This window comes from Periplaneta americana, chromosome 5 (assembly GCF_040183065.1).
Source record: "Periplaneta americana isolate PAMFEO1 chromosome 5, P.americana_PAMFEO1_priV1, whole genome shotgun sequence".
Lineage (NCBI taxonomy): Eukaryota > Metazoa > Arthropoda > Insecta > Blattodea > Blattidae > Periplaneta > Periplaneta americana.
The window spans coordinates 124,117,169-124,131,592 of record NC_091121.1 but is presented as its reverse complement, the minus strand read 5'-3'; the positions used below and the strand labels follow the sequence as shown (position 1 = coordinate 124,131,592).

Sequence of the window (14,424 nt, the reverse complement as noted above, 5' to 3'; positions counted from 1 at the left end):
TTTACAAGCATTGATGCCCAATGGCTAGGGTCTGTCCATGAGAACAGAATTTTGAGAAGATCAGATTTATTTGTCCAGACGAACCGGCAGAGAAGTGATGCTGTATTACTTGGAGACAGTGGACATGGCATTACTCCCTGGCTACTCACTCCTTATAGGAATCCTCATGCCCCTGAGGAAAGAGATTACAACATGCTTGCCTAAGAGGAAACGAGTGATAATCGCTAGGTGTTTCGGTCAGCTTAAGCGGAAATTTCCTTGCCTCAAATCCTCTAAGAATGGATTTGACAAAAGTGCCTTCTGTGATAATCAGTTGTGCTGTTCTCCATAATGTTGTCAAACACTTAAAAAAAAAAAAAACCTTACATGAAGAGAAGGATATGACGATGGTAACCTGGATGTAGAAGATGGACAGGATATTGATGCAGCAGAAATAAGACGCAGAGGTCTTCAGAGACGGCAGGAATTGAAGAATATAATTCATGCAAGATATTATAATGTTTCATTGTCCAAGCGATGTTTTTTCAGACTTTATTTGAACTTGAATATATAGTTGTGTTCTTTTTAATGTGTTCACAAAACGGTATATATTGGCATTTCTCCATTTTCCTGGTTATTTTTGTCACCAGAACTAGACTGAAGGAGTCTTATTATTAGATCTTCCTCCTCAATCTGAACTCTTGTTAATTTTAATTGCTCCAAAAGAACTAGTCTCTGCAGTTCAGAAGTAGATAGGTTTTTGGTTTCATCTCTCTCTGGAAGTAATGATTTAATTCTTTTTGGTGGTGGTGGTAATTGTGACTGATTTGGACTCAAAGTAGGATGGCCTGATGTTCCAACAAAAGGCTCCTATGAAGAAAATGTATTGTGAAGTAAAGTAAATGTAAGTTTGTCCCTATTTCACTTTTATTTCTATTTTATATATTCTAGAGAGGAACTAGCTTAAAATGGGAACTTACGAAAATATTCCGTCAATTTTTTTGTTTTGGAAAAAGTAATTAATTTCAAATGGTTAATTTCGCCTTATCTTGTGATTTTTTATAACTGTAACTACTAAGTATACTCGGTTGAATTACATGGATCTTTACAGAATACGGGATTTTCTTCTGCTGATAGAAGTTCCATGAACTGTTTTTCCCACTCCTCGAGCACATTTTTTTTTTGTTACCTGTCACATTTTTACCTATCTTCATTTTCAAATCATTTTTCATATTTTGGATTTTTTTCCTCAGTAGTTTTTCACTTATTTCTTAAGCACTTCTCTTCAAAACCAACAGATTTTTCTTTTGCATGTTTAATGTCAGGCCCCTGTGATTTATTAAACAAGATTTTGAAATTTTGTAGCAGTGACACAAATTTAAATTGCACATCATTTACCACATCGCATTCATGATCTGACCCGTGTTCGAAATCGGAATCAGGCATTTATTTCTTTTTAAGTACACTCACAAACGTTAAAACTCCTTCCTTGCTCTTTTTCATCCAACAACAAATCGCCACTGGCGTGGCTCAGTCAGTTAAGGCGCTTGCCTGTCGGTCTGAAGTTCCGCTCGGGCGCGGGTTCGATCGCCGCTTGGGCTGATTGCCTGGTTGGGTTTTTTCCGAGATTTTCCCCAACCGTAAGGTGAATGCCAGGTAATCTATGGCGAATCCTCGGCCTCATCTCGCCAAATACCATCTCGCTATCACCAATCTCATCGACGCTAAATAACCTAGTAGTTGATACAGCATCGTTAAATAACCAACTAAAAAAAAAAAACAACAAATCTGGTATGAAATCAATTCAGTTGTTGAGAATAACATTTTCATTCAACTATGGAGAAGATTCATAAAACACTTGTTCTAGCAATGAAATATTATATTAACAGGCATACAGGTGTTCACTAATGTCAAGCGAAAGCTGGAATTTTCCAGCTTTAGCTTCCTAGCAAGGGCAATATTTTATTCACACAATTGCTAGCTAAAGCTAGTGCTAATACTGAAGACTAGACAGCTAAAGCTAGTGCTAATACTGAAGACTAAAAAGCTAAAGCTAGTTTTTATTCACATGGGCCATTTTATGGTCTGCTAGGGAAAAAGTCTGTGATGAGATGATAGCGATCCTGGTGGTGAGCAACTATCTATCGATGCATTTTTCAACTGATTACGTTTGCATATTTAGTAAGTATTAAGCTTCGTGACTGTATATACTAGACTGTGGCATTACCTTCGACACGCTATTGACGCGACATCGAGACACTTGGCGGCAAAACATCGGAACTACATCTCGTTACACATTGCGGCAGAATGCAGAACTACATCGCATGTTACACGGCCCGATCGGTATTACAGGTATCCGTTATGCCAACATTAGAGCACGATCGGTACTGCAGATACCTATTATACCAACACATACTAATATTTTTCATATCGCCAAAGGAGTGTGTAATGGTTTATCAGTTTAAATAACATGTTTAACCACAATATTTATATCACATTTTTGTTTTAACATGTGAATATAAATATAATGGTTGAACATTAAACTGAAAACAATTAACACACTCCGTCTTTTAACACCGTCATTTAACCCTTTTATTAAATTAATTTATCAAATTTGACTAATAAAAGTTTTTGCATCTTCTAGATAAAATATGTAATTGAGATACAGGATGCGAATAGGATAGGATACTTCTCTCCAAAACACCTTAAGCACTATTTTTAAATAATGTTATATATCATGTATTGGAAGATAAAAACAAAGATTGACTTTGGAATATTGACTTCAAAGTTATTATTGGTCAGTTATATAATTATAATTGGCTCTTAATTTTTTTATGTCAAACATTAGCTTGAAAATAGTCATAAGTTGTTTTGCTGTGACATAATACAACGCGCACTCATAAACATTTATAAAACACCACTTTATTTGTTTTACACCGTCAGAGCTGAACATCTATTTTTAGAAATAACTGCCAATAGTTTAATATATGGATATTAAAAATCTAAATAAATCTAAATAATCACCACTGATAAAGAATACAGAGAAAACTATTTATCTACAACAGACATAAAATTAACTTAGACTTTCAATAATAACACCATTAAGAAATACAAATAAAAAAATTATTTTTCATTCTCTGATGTATAGTTGATTCAAAACACTGAACATATTAGAAAACATGCAATACAATTTATTAGAGATAAGTCTATACTTCGCAATATTTCCTAATTTTTAGCTTTGATACTGAGAGTGTTTGATTTGGTTGTGGCCCCATTGCTCAAAATATGTTGTTGTTGTTGTTGTTGTATTCTAATGCCAGGGGTTTGACAATAAAGTCATTTGACCTCTTGCACTCCAATATTTTTCGAAGATATTATCATGGCCAGCCACTGAAGCACAGATTTCGAGATGTTCCGAATCCATTTCTTGGTTTGAGTTGCACAGTGGGTAGTTCTATGCAGGTGTTTGGCCAGACAGTCATGGCCTGTTGCCAATCTAAATGCAGCTACAGACGATTTTCGTGGTAAATCGGGAATTAACTGTGCATTATGATGCAGAGAGTTCCATTTTTTCCCTTGAGATTGAGTTATCAAATTTTGTTTGTTGAAGTCTAAGTATGTAGATTTAACAGAATAATATGTAGAGTTAGTAACAGGTCTGTAAGTAGCAGTACTGCCCTTCTTTGCTAAAGCATCCGCATTCTCGTTTCCGAGGATTGCACAATGGGATGGTATCCATTGAAATACATTTCTTTTATTAAGTGTTGAGAAAGCATTTTAGTTATTTCTGCTGTTTGAGAGAAAGGTGTGTATTTAGAGACTATTGATAGAATAGCTGCTTTGGAGTCTGACAATATAACTGCATTCTTAAATTTATTGATGTGGCATAGAATATTCCTGAGACATTCACTTATTGCAATGATTCCTCCATCAAAACTTGTTGTTCCATATCCAAGAGATCTATAAAGTGAGAAGAGACAAAATATTGCACCATTTTACTCTCTTCTTAGGTGATGTTATACGACAAGCAGTCCATTATAAGAAATTTAGTTGCTTCTGTACCATTAAAGTAGACCCGCCCGGAAATCCGATTGGGGGACTATTTTGCTGCATAGAATTGGAATATATCAGTCTCCTAACTGTCCATTGTGCTACTCAAACCAAGAAGTGGATTTGGAACACCTCAAAATCTGTGCTTCAGTGGCTGACCATGACAATAATTTTGAAAAATACTGGAGTGCAAGAGATCAAATGACTTTATTGTCAAATGCCTGGCATTAGAAAACATCAACATATTTACTCTCTAAAAATTCTAAATAATGCACCCAAACCTCACCAGTTGCAGAAGCTGCATATTCATATCACTGCCACTGGACTCCCTCCTATGCCCTATAGCTGACATAACTGAAATGCTCATTGTACTAGTAATTATTATTTGTATTTATATTATTATGTAATGTTAACTTAGGGTCTTAAAGATCGTTAGATTTATCATTGCCCTATATATTACAAAAATTATATTGCTCATAATGTAGAAGTCAAGTACTCTATTTTTTTTCAGATGAATGAATTCCCCTTATTTTCCTTCAATTAACTGAAGAAATCAAGACATTAAACAAAATGAGATAATAATAATTATAATAATAATAATAATAATAATAATAATAATAATAATAATAATAATAATAATAATAATAATGAATGAAGTCCATTACCAACAAAATTAAACACATTTTTTGTTAAAAGATAAAGACAATGAATGTATCACTCACTGAAAGAGATTACAATGAAAACAATTTATCTACAACAGACATAGTGTAATAATTAATCTTCGGCTTTCTACAAAAGCACCAATAAGAATTACGTAGGCCTACAAAGAAAAAAGTGGTACTTTTAAGGTTCTCATGCACAGCTAATTGAAAGCACCACTATATTTGAAAAAAGTACAGTGTAATTTATTAGAGATAAATCGATATTTCACATTTCCTTATTTTGAGCTTCGATACTAGCAGTGCTTGGACTGGTTATGCCGCCATTGCTGGAGTATTGTGCCACATTTATTCTCTAAAAATATGTAAATAGTGCACCCAAAACTCGCCAGTTGAGAAAGCTGCAGATTTAAAATTGATGCCATGTAGTGAAGTGCAATGAATGAAGCAATTATGTTAGGTGGTGAAAAAGGTTAATGTAAGTAGGCTGGTGATGAAGTGGATCGTAGTTCCTGAGTGGGATACCAAGCATCTCTTGATGGAATGGCCCCTCTTAGTAAGTTGTACCTGAAGTCACCATTATACTGATTACTGCGAAAATGGCTTGCACATATATCCTTCTGTAAGGATGAGGATTTTCTGCCACAGCTGCCCACATTTGGTACCTGTTACAATCAAAATTCTATTAGCCTATTATTTTCGAAAAATACACAAACCAGGTTTGGTATTAATTTAAATTAATGATTTAATCATGATGTAAATAAACTAATTTTCATTTTATTTACATCAGATAATTGTTACCTACTACTTAAATCACAGATTAAAATTATATGCACCTAACATGGTTAAGATGAGAAATTAACTTCCTGAAGAAAAAAATATAAATGTTTTTACATATGACTGTTCTGCTGCTTCTTAAAACTATTAGCAATATATATGAGTAGCAAACTTGCAAAACTTGACATGTCCATTTTTAGAAAATACACTTCAGATGCCAAAAACTTGCATCTCTGCAATGAATAAAATATTTCCTATGGTGAAATATATTTTTCTTCCTATAAATTCATATAAAATTTCACCACAGAAAAATCTTTGTTTATTACAGACATATAATTCTAGCATTTTCTGAAGAAATGGATAGGTTTTGAAACTTTGCTTCTCATATGTCTTTTCCTAAATTCTAAATAAGGAGCAACAGAACACATGGTACAGGTAGTCGAGTAGAGCCTATTTTCGGGATCAACACCCAATTAAAGCATAGTATGATGCTGAGGATTGAAATGAATAGCTGTAGCTCATAACAATATTCAAAGTAAAAGTTACACAATGCCAAATGGACTACGTATTTATTTTTAAAACACACAACGCGAAGCTCTTCTGATAAATTTATTTGTAAATATTAATCTCTCTAAATAGTTGAATTCTTTTCTAATGAATAACAAACTCAGCATAATATCTTGCCTAAGTCTAAGCTAATTATTATTATCATTAAGTGCAGGTTATTAGTGCTGTAACTCTTCATGTATTAATAATGAGGCCTATGTGTAAAAATAATAAATTATTTTTGAAGCGATGTTGTTAATTACTTAAAATAACACATAAAAAAATACAGAATTATGTAGGAACTAATGCACAAATTAAGTTTAAATGAATTACAAAAGAAGGCAAAAACCCATTTTAATAAACAAATCTGATTTTGACAAAAAATTCTCACTTAAATTTAAAAATCACTACAGTTTACCAACCCTGACTATTTACTGAAGATATACATATAAGGATATCTTTGCATTGAGTTTATGCCAACGCCATTGCTTACCTTTTAAGCTGTGCTGCATTACTTGGCACAGGAAACAGGAATAACCAGGTCTTCTCATTACTATCCGATTTCTGTCAGTACACTGCAGCAAATTCACAGCGTAAAACTTCGCCATTTGTCTTTCTATTAACTGAAACAAACCAGCAGTAGGCTAGTATCATATAATGCATTAATAACACTACATTTCATAGAACAATTGAAGAATTGCAGTATAATCGACGTTTGTGAAATATTCCTGGAAGAATTCTATCCACGAGTCTATAAAAATACTAAATATCTCCGGCAATTTAACTCTTTTTATTTTATCAAAATTATTCGATTATAGGTACTACTGTTAACTGTAAAGTCAATTTTTCTAAAATATGTCTTTTCGGGAACGACACTTCTTTACTATTGCGTTACGCAGCTAGGGTACGCCGCCATCCTTTGGTAACGCAACTGTAAAGAATTAAACCGGGAACAACATATTTAGTCATATCAGATTTTATCCCACGAATTTTAAGATGTCTGACAAACTTAACGGGTTTACTTGATTATAGGATATCGTTATTGTTTATATGAGAATTTATGTTGGCTAGATTGTAGAATGGAGTGAAGTGACATTATGACGTCACTTTTTGGATGGAAGTGGTTAGGTTGGTAGATTTGTAAATTTTGTTCGTGGTTGGTATTCATGAGGTTCGAATGGCGAACCGGTTAAGGATGTGTTTGGATCTGAGAGGATAAAAAGAAGGTTTGGATGGTGAGGGTTTTATTTGTTTTTTTTTTTTTTATAAGGATGGGTTTTCGTTTGCTAGGGTAGTAATTATGTATCGAGGATAATGTTTAATGTATTTATTGTAGATATATGTTTTTATGTTTGTTGGTTTCGTATATATGGGTGTGTGTGTGTGGATCTGTTCGTTGTTTCTTTTTAATGTTTTTATTTGGAGTTCAAAATTGCGCTCTTATCCAAAATACGATATCACCAATAGATGCAGGGTATCGGGGCTGGAAGCCCCGATGATGATCCGACGTGTAGCACATGATGCAAAAAGCGGGGTATCGGGGCGGCAAGCCCCGATGATGATCGTTAAGGTGATATTTTAGTGACATGAGATGAATATATGTTTCGAAATTGTTTTGCTGATATTCTGTACTGGATAAGAGGGGGTGCGTTATATTCGAGGATGGGATGTTTGTAATTGATTTGGTGATATCGTATTTTGGGTAAGAGCGGATGGGTTATATTTCAGAATGGGATGTTGTGATATTGGTTTGCTGATATCCTATTTTGGATAAGAGCGGATGGGCTCTGTTCTAGTATGGGATATCGTGAATTGTTTTGGTGATATCGTATTTTTAATAAGAGTGGATGGGTTATATTCCGTAATGGGATATCGTGAATTGTATTGTGATATCGTATTTTGGATAACAGTGGATGGGTTATATTTCAGAATGGGATATTGTGATATTGTTTTGCTGATATCCTATTTTGGATAAGAGCGGATGGGCTCTGTTCCAGAATGGGATATCGTGAATTGTTTTGGCGATATCGTATTTTGGATAAGAGCGGATGGGCTCTGTTCCAGTATGGGATATCGTGAATTGTTTTGGTGATATAGTATTTTGGATAAGAGCGGTTGGGTTATATTGTAAAGTGGGTCATCGTCAATTTGTTTTTTAATTTTTTTTTGGATTTATTTATTTATTGTTTTGGTTTACGTCGGCCATGTTGTGACGTCACTGCGTTGTGACGTCATTGGCGCTATATTGTGACGTCATAGTTTGTCCAACTTGACGAAAATTAAGCGATATCCTATAGTAAATGAATCCCTAAAGCTCTTGGCGTAATTGCAGTTAGGCCTAATACACTCTTGTAATTCAACACAGAAGTCAGTTCATCATGTGGTAGTGATGGAAGGTAATCGCGTTCTGAAGTTTATCCCTTAAAACAATTACAGATCTCAGTTCAATAAACGTTTAAGATATGATGGAAGAATTCAGTTTAAATTAAAAATCATGACCATGCTGTTAAGCTGCATCTACACGGTTCAGTTTTTCATGCTCGTACGCACGCAGTCTGGGAAGAATATTGAAAGAATCAAGTATAAAGCGCATGTTGAATTAAGATACATTAAGATTTTCTATCTCTAAGGTACGCCATATTAAAATACCAATCTTGCAGGCATTGCTTGAATGTGTGAAGTTGAAAGAAAAGTTGAACCGTGTAGATGACGTGAAGTCTTGTAAGCTCAAACGTATTTCTTTCTTACCTTTAACGTTGCGAATTATTTCTTGTTGCAGGAAAGCACCAGTAACTTCTAAATTAACTCGATCTGTTCAAATTTCTTCCTTAAGCAGCCATGTTCGTCCATTCCATAACCGTGCGTTTTTTTTTTAAAGCAAGACGTAAAGCGCTGCAGCAAGACCGTTCTTTTATTGCATTATTTTGCTTCACCGTCGCTGCAGCAGCGCTGTAGCAAGCGTGCAGCAAATCAAAACTTCGCTTTACGAGTTTGCTGCACGATCCTTCATGGCGGAATGTGTGTTTTGGTCTTTTGCAACGTTTATTATTGTCAAAATCGTCTAGTAATAATAATCCAATGTCATTATCATAGAAGTCGAAATTATTTAACATGTTTGGTCTTTTAGGGTTAAATTTATTACGGCAGAAATAGAAGCCAATATTAATTGTCCACCATTTTGCAGTCATTTGACCTACTTACGTTTTTTTCGACCCTAATTTTGCTGCAGCAAGAAAACGCAAGGTAATTTATACAAGATTTATACAGAATAGGAATGCCAACATCCAACAATTGATCAACTGAACAAATGAGGTTAATAGGTCATACACAGTAGACTAATATGGCTACTTTGTCTTCGAATGAAAATGCAAATTGGCTATGTAATAATAGTAACAATAATCCGAATGTTATAAAACTGACATATTCTGTAAATAATGGATATTAATAATATCTGTTTAAAACTGTCATATTGGCAAAACTTATAACCAAAGAACTTCCGAAACCAAAGAGTTTTGTACTACTAATTTTACAAATTCTGTAATCGAAATACAGCCAGCGCTGTCCTGACCACATGCGGCAAACTAAGGAACATCTATGAGCATCCAACATCTCTCATTTGAGTTAAACTCCCCTGACTGCCACCACCAAGGCTTTTAAACTTCTCACAGGTTGCGTTATTATTGAGCTTGTTGGCGAGGGATCGACGGGGAAAGGAAAATGATTCTGACGTCACGAGATAGCTAAGCGCGCCAAAGCTCAAATGCTACAATTCTAAAGATTTAGAAATTAGAAAAAAAAAAAGTGGGTAATTGCGTGCAAAAGACAGGATAAATTCAATCCTGATGCAAGCAGATTATGCTCTGATCATTTTAAAGATGACGATTTTATTCCTGATTTTCGAGCAGCTTTAATGAAAATAAAGCCGAAACGACCGACAATGTTAAAACCTATAGGTAAGTTTAAATAAATCACGTAGGTCTATATAAGTAGCCTATGTCAATACCAGCTTTATATAATTAGATTAGGTTCATCTATGTTAATCTACAAATTATTTTATTTCTTTTGTAATCATGCTACTTATATAAAAATACTAACTACTAATACTACTACTAATACTAACAGTTGCATACCAAAGGGGTGGAGGCTTAACGACTGATACCAGTGATGTTTTTCACTATAATTCTCATTATATTGATTTTATGTTAAGGATTTATGACGTTTTGTCATTATGGCATAATCAGTGGGTTAATCATAATAGCCTCCAATGACAATTCATTGTTGAGTTATAATGATTATTGTAAATGAACGTGTTGTTGACATTTCATTACCGGTACATGCCCCTTTTTCCAAACTTTAGAATGAGATATTAAAATGAATGAATGTTAGATCTTTTATAAACATCCATTTAAAACAAAAACACCACCATCTTGGCCCTCTTTAAATGTTAGTACATTATTCTATCTTTTGAAGGTTTAACCATGCCATCACCAGCATGGCTAAGTACTTTCAATAATACTGAAAAATTGTGCATTGAGTTTCATGGCATGAACACGATTTAAAAGGGGCGGAATATTATAAAAAGAACCAAAGAATATGTGGCAATGTTCGTACATAACGTTCCACGTGAAATTTTATTGTTGATTGTACGGTCAAAACTAGGTTCTTTATACGACTCTAGTATGTGAACACAAGACTGGAAACTAGCAGACGAAAACGGACGTCATACACTGAGAGCAGACGAATTGTTAAGAAATACAGAAAAATAATGCAGTGACAAGTACAGCTTTTATATACAAGGTATAAACGTTTTCAACGTATTTATTTTATTCCATGATACGTACACACTTGGTTTATATTCCTTGTAATGTTTTTATTTCAGGTGATTATTTTTATAATGCACGCTTATCATTGAAAATAAGGGACCAATCAGCATGGACTCTTCAACCGTCATCAGCCAATTAGCTATTTGATTGGCTATTGAAATCGAGATAACCTATTGAGAGTATAGAAGCCTTGTGCCACTACCTTTGCAAGTTGATGGCACTGGTGCGACACCGGTGGAGCATCAATGACGTCATCGGTGGAATTCGGAACACCGTGATGCCGTCGGATTGCTCACCGGTGAGATTCGGAATACGCTCTATTTAGGGATGTGAAGCGGTAGGGCTATGTTACGAGCAAAGTATTGGGAGTTTCTATGTATAACTTATTATTATTCCCTACTGCCCATGACTGAATATACAAGTTGATTTGAGGAAGTAAAGAGTTGAAACCTTCGAATATTTAAGTCCCTATTTACACTTTTATTTGTCGCGCAACATCAAGCACTTTCTGTCGGCTATACGTAGCATCACCATTTACACTTGGCAGATTTCTCGTCCACAAGTCGACGCAAGTTGTCGAGCAACGTCCAGAGTCCGTGGATGTACCAGAGTAGCGCAATCACTGAGTCGGCCGCCATGTTATTCCTTTTCAACACGCGTGGGATAGGAATATTTAAAGTAAAACTCAGATATTTTTAATTTGAAGGGAAAAACTTCTAAAGGATCTTCTTACATTTTAGAACATTATTGTCAGTCAACATACTAATGTATAAAAACTTCATTTAATAATTATTACAGCATAAATACGCATTTAAGTCTTCAATACACTCCTTCATAAACATCATAGTTACAGATATTACAGCAATATGGACTTAATACATTACAAGTAACAAATGGAAACAACAATGTTGAAAATAAAGAAAACAATAAATCTAAACATTTCCAAATGCATTCCTCGTGCAAACTCTCCGACTTTCGCATATAAGAGGACACTTTACTGAAATTAGTTTTAAGAGTTCACAATAGCGAAATCAATAACTACCACACTTCCGAGCCACCGACGTGGCTCAGTCGGTTAAGGCACTTGCCTGCCGGTCTGAAGTTGCGTTCGGGCGTGGGTTCGATCCCCGCTTGGACTGATTACCTGGTTGGGTTTTTTCGAGGTTTTCCCCAACCATAATGTGAATACAAGCTAATCTCTGGCGAATCCTCGGCCTCATCTCGCTATCACCAATCTCATCGACGCTAAGTAACCTAATAGTTGGTACAGCGTCTTTAAATAACTAACTAAAATAAAAAAACACACTTCCGAAGCTAGATTCACCAAGTTTTGATCACTGGTATATCTGCTTAATAGTGACAAATGTGTAAAATTTCATCCGCCTACGATAATATTATTTAATATTTTATTAAAATATTGAACCACTTTATATAAAAAGTCGCTTGCACAACAATTGACATTATTCTTAAATGATATTCACTTAACATATATGGAATCAAAGCTTGCTATAGTGTTTTGCTGTAAAATTAATCATTAAATTACTAGAAATTTTTATTATAAAATAAAAAATTAATAGTCATAAAAATTCCTAGTAATTTACCCATTCACTGTACAGAAAATTTCAATAGTAATATTTGTTCCAATGTATATAAAGAATCATATAAGTGAATACCAATTAAAAATAATGTAAATTGTGGCGCAAGAGACTTTTTTGTATAAAGCAATATAATATTTTATTAAGTTATTAATAAAATGCAAACCACTTATCATAGAGGGATGAAATTTTGTACATGTGTTATTATTAACCAGATATAGCGATATAGTGATAAAAATTTTGTGAATTTAGCTTTAAAAATATGGAGTTAGTAATTTCAGTATAATTTCCCCAAGGAGCCACTGATGTGAGATTTTGTCATTTTTGGTCAAAAAATCGTTTCTTTGTTTTTACCTTTAAAAATTTGTTCATGGTTTAAAAATGCCCTCTGCCAATTTTCATGGCCATAGATCGATCTATCAACTGTTTAGGGTCACATTTTTAAAAGGATGCGCACTCTGACTGTTAATTTAAATGCTCCGTACACGCCCTCCAGTTTGAATTCTGCTACCATTTTGGAAATTACGCTGTATTTCATATTTTATTTATTATATTAAATTTCCAATTGAGCCATTGTAGCTTCTCGACTTCTCGAAATATTTCTTCATAGAATCCAACAGATGTTAGGCCTACTTCAAAGGCTGCTTTCCTTTGAAAGATATTCAGTTACAAAGAAGAGCACAACTCTTGTCTAGAGGAAAATTCCACTTGTTGCTAGTAGCCATAACAACGTGTTTTCCATGCTTGGTTTTTGTTTGTGATGCAAGATACTGTATTTGCAAATTTCTAACAGTTTTATTGTTAGTGTTATAATACTGTCTACAGTCTATAGTGATTTGTAAATAACATTTATCTAGCATAGTGTTTTCATAAGTTTACATAGTTTTTATTCAATCGTCATCTTTATTTACTAGTTTAGGTTAGGTGTGCACAGCGTGGTAGTGTATATTAAAGTAAGTTCTGTATATAATATGCTTGGTCTATATGTTTCAAAATGCCTAGAAAATAAAAAAGACAGAGACATGGTTCATTATTATCATCCCAAACTTTGAAATGAATTTTCTCCACTTTAATTTTCTGTAAATTTGCAGAGCTAAAAATGCTACTGTTTCTACAGATTTTGTACTACATGCATGATTTTTGTAGAGGTTTTTGAATACGTTCTTAACAAAACTTACTATCAGGATTATACTTAAAACTCATATTTTTTGTTGTTGTTGTTTAGCCAACTGTCCGAAGACAGGTTTGAACCTCATAAGTAACACCAATAACTCGCTCATGAGACAACTAGGCCATTAGATAATGGGGTAGGGTGACCAGTTCCTTTTCCCCTCCAATGCATACTTCGCCGATTAATCAGATATATATATATATATATATATATATATATATATATATATATATATATATATATACATATATACAGTATATACATATATACATATACACAAATATCAGCTACAATATGAATAATAGGTATTTTTTTACTATTAATTTTTTACGCTCTAGATGAATTTTTTCTGTTTTTACACTTTTAGTGCATCAAATATTTTTAATTATTTTTTTTAGTAAAATAAAAAGGAAAATTGTATAGTAAGTTTTGTTTCTAAAGGTCTGACACGTATGTAGACAAAAATTCTGGACGAAATAGTAGAAAATTTTGAAAACCTAAATTTACACAATTTAAAATTACAAATTAAAGGTACAAAATTTCAGAGATTTACCTAAAATAGTTTAGAAAATTGATATTTCACTTCAGTCTAACCTTAATACGGTTTCTACCGTCTTTGTATTTTCTAATCGAGCCAAACAATACAATCTTATCTCAAGAATTAATTCAGAACCTTCAGAAATATATTATGTCATTCTTGCAAATAGCAATAAGAACTAAATTCAGAAATGCTTGGTTTGAAAAGGAGAAGATGGTAAAAATTTGAAACTGATCATAATTGGTACCTGATTTTCATTTGTTTTATGTAGAAATATCATTGCTGA

General features: G+C 33.7%; 1 long non-coding RNA gene across 1 annotated transcript; it reads right to left on the bottom strand.

Annotated features, from left to right (window-relative positions):
* Window positions 1-4,831: 4,831 nt before the first annotated feature.
* On the bottom strand, window positions 4,832-9,214 carry LOC138700540 (uncharacterized). The gene is made up of 3 exons (XR_011332380.1): window positions 8,760-9,214; window positions 6,505-6,634; window positions 4,832-5,353 (listed from the first exon to the last, which is right to left on the bottom strand). It is a non-coding gene; the product is annotated as an uncharacterized lncRNA (long non-coding RNA).
* Between the last annotated feature and the right edge of the window lie 5,210 nt (window positions 9,215-14,424).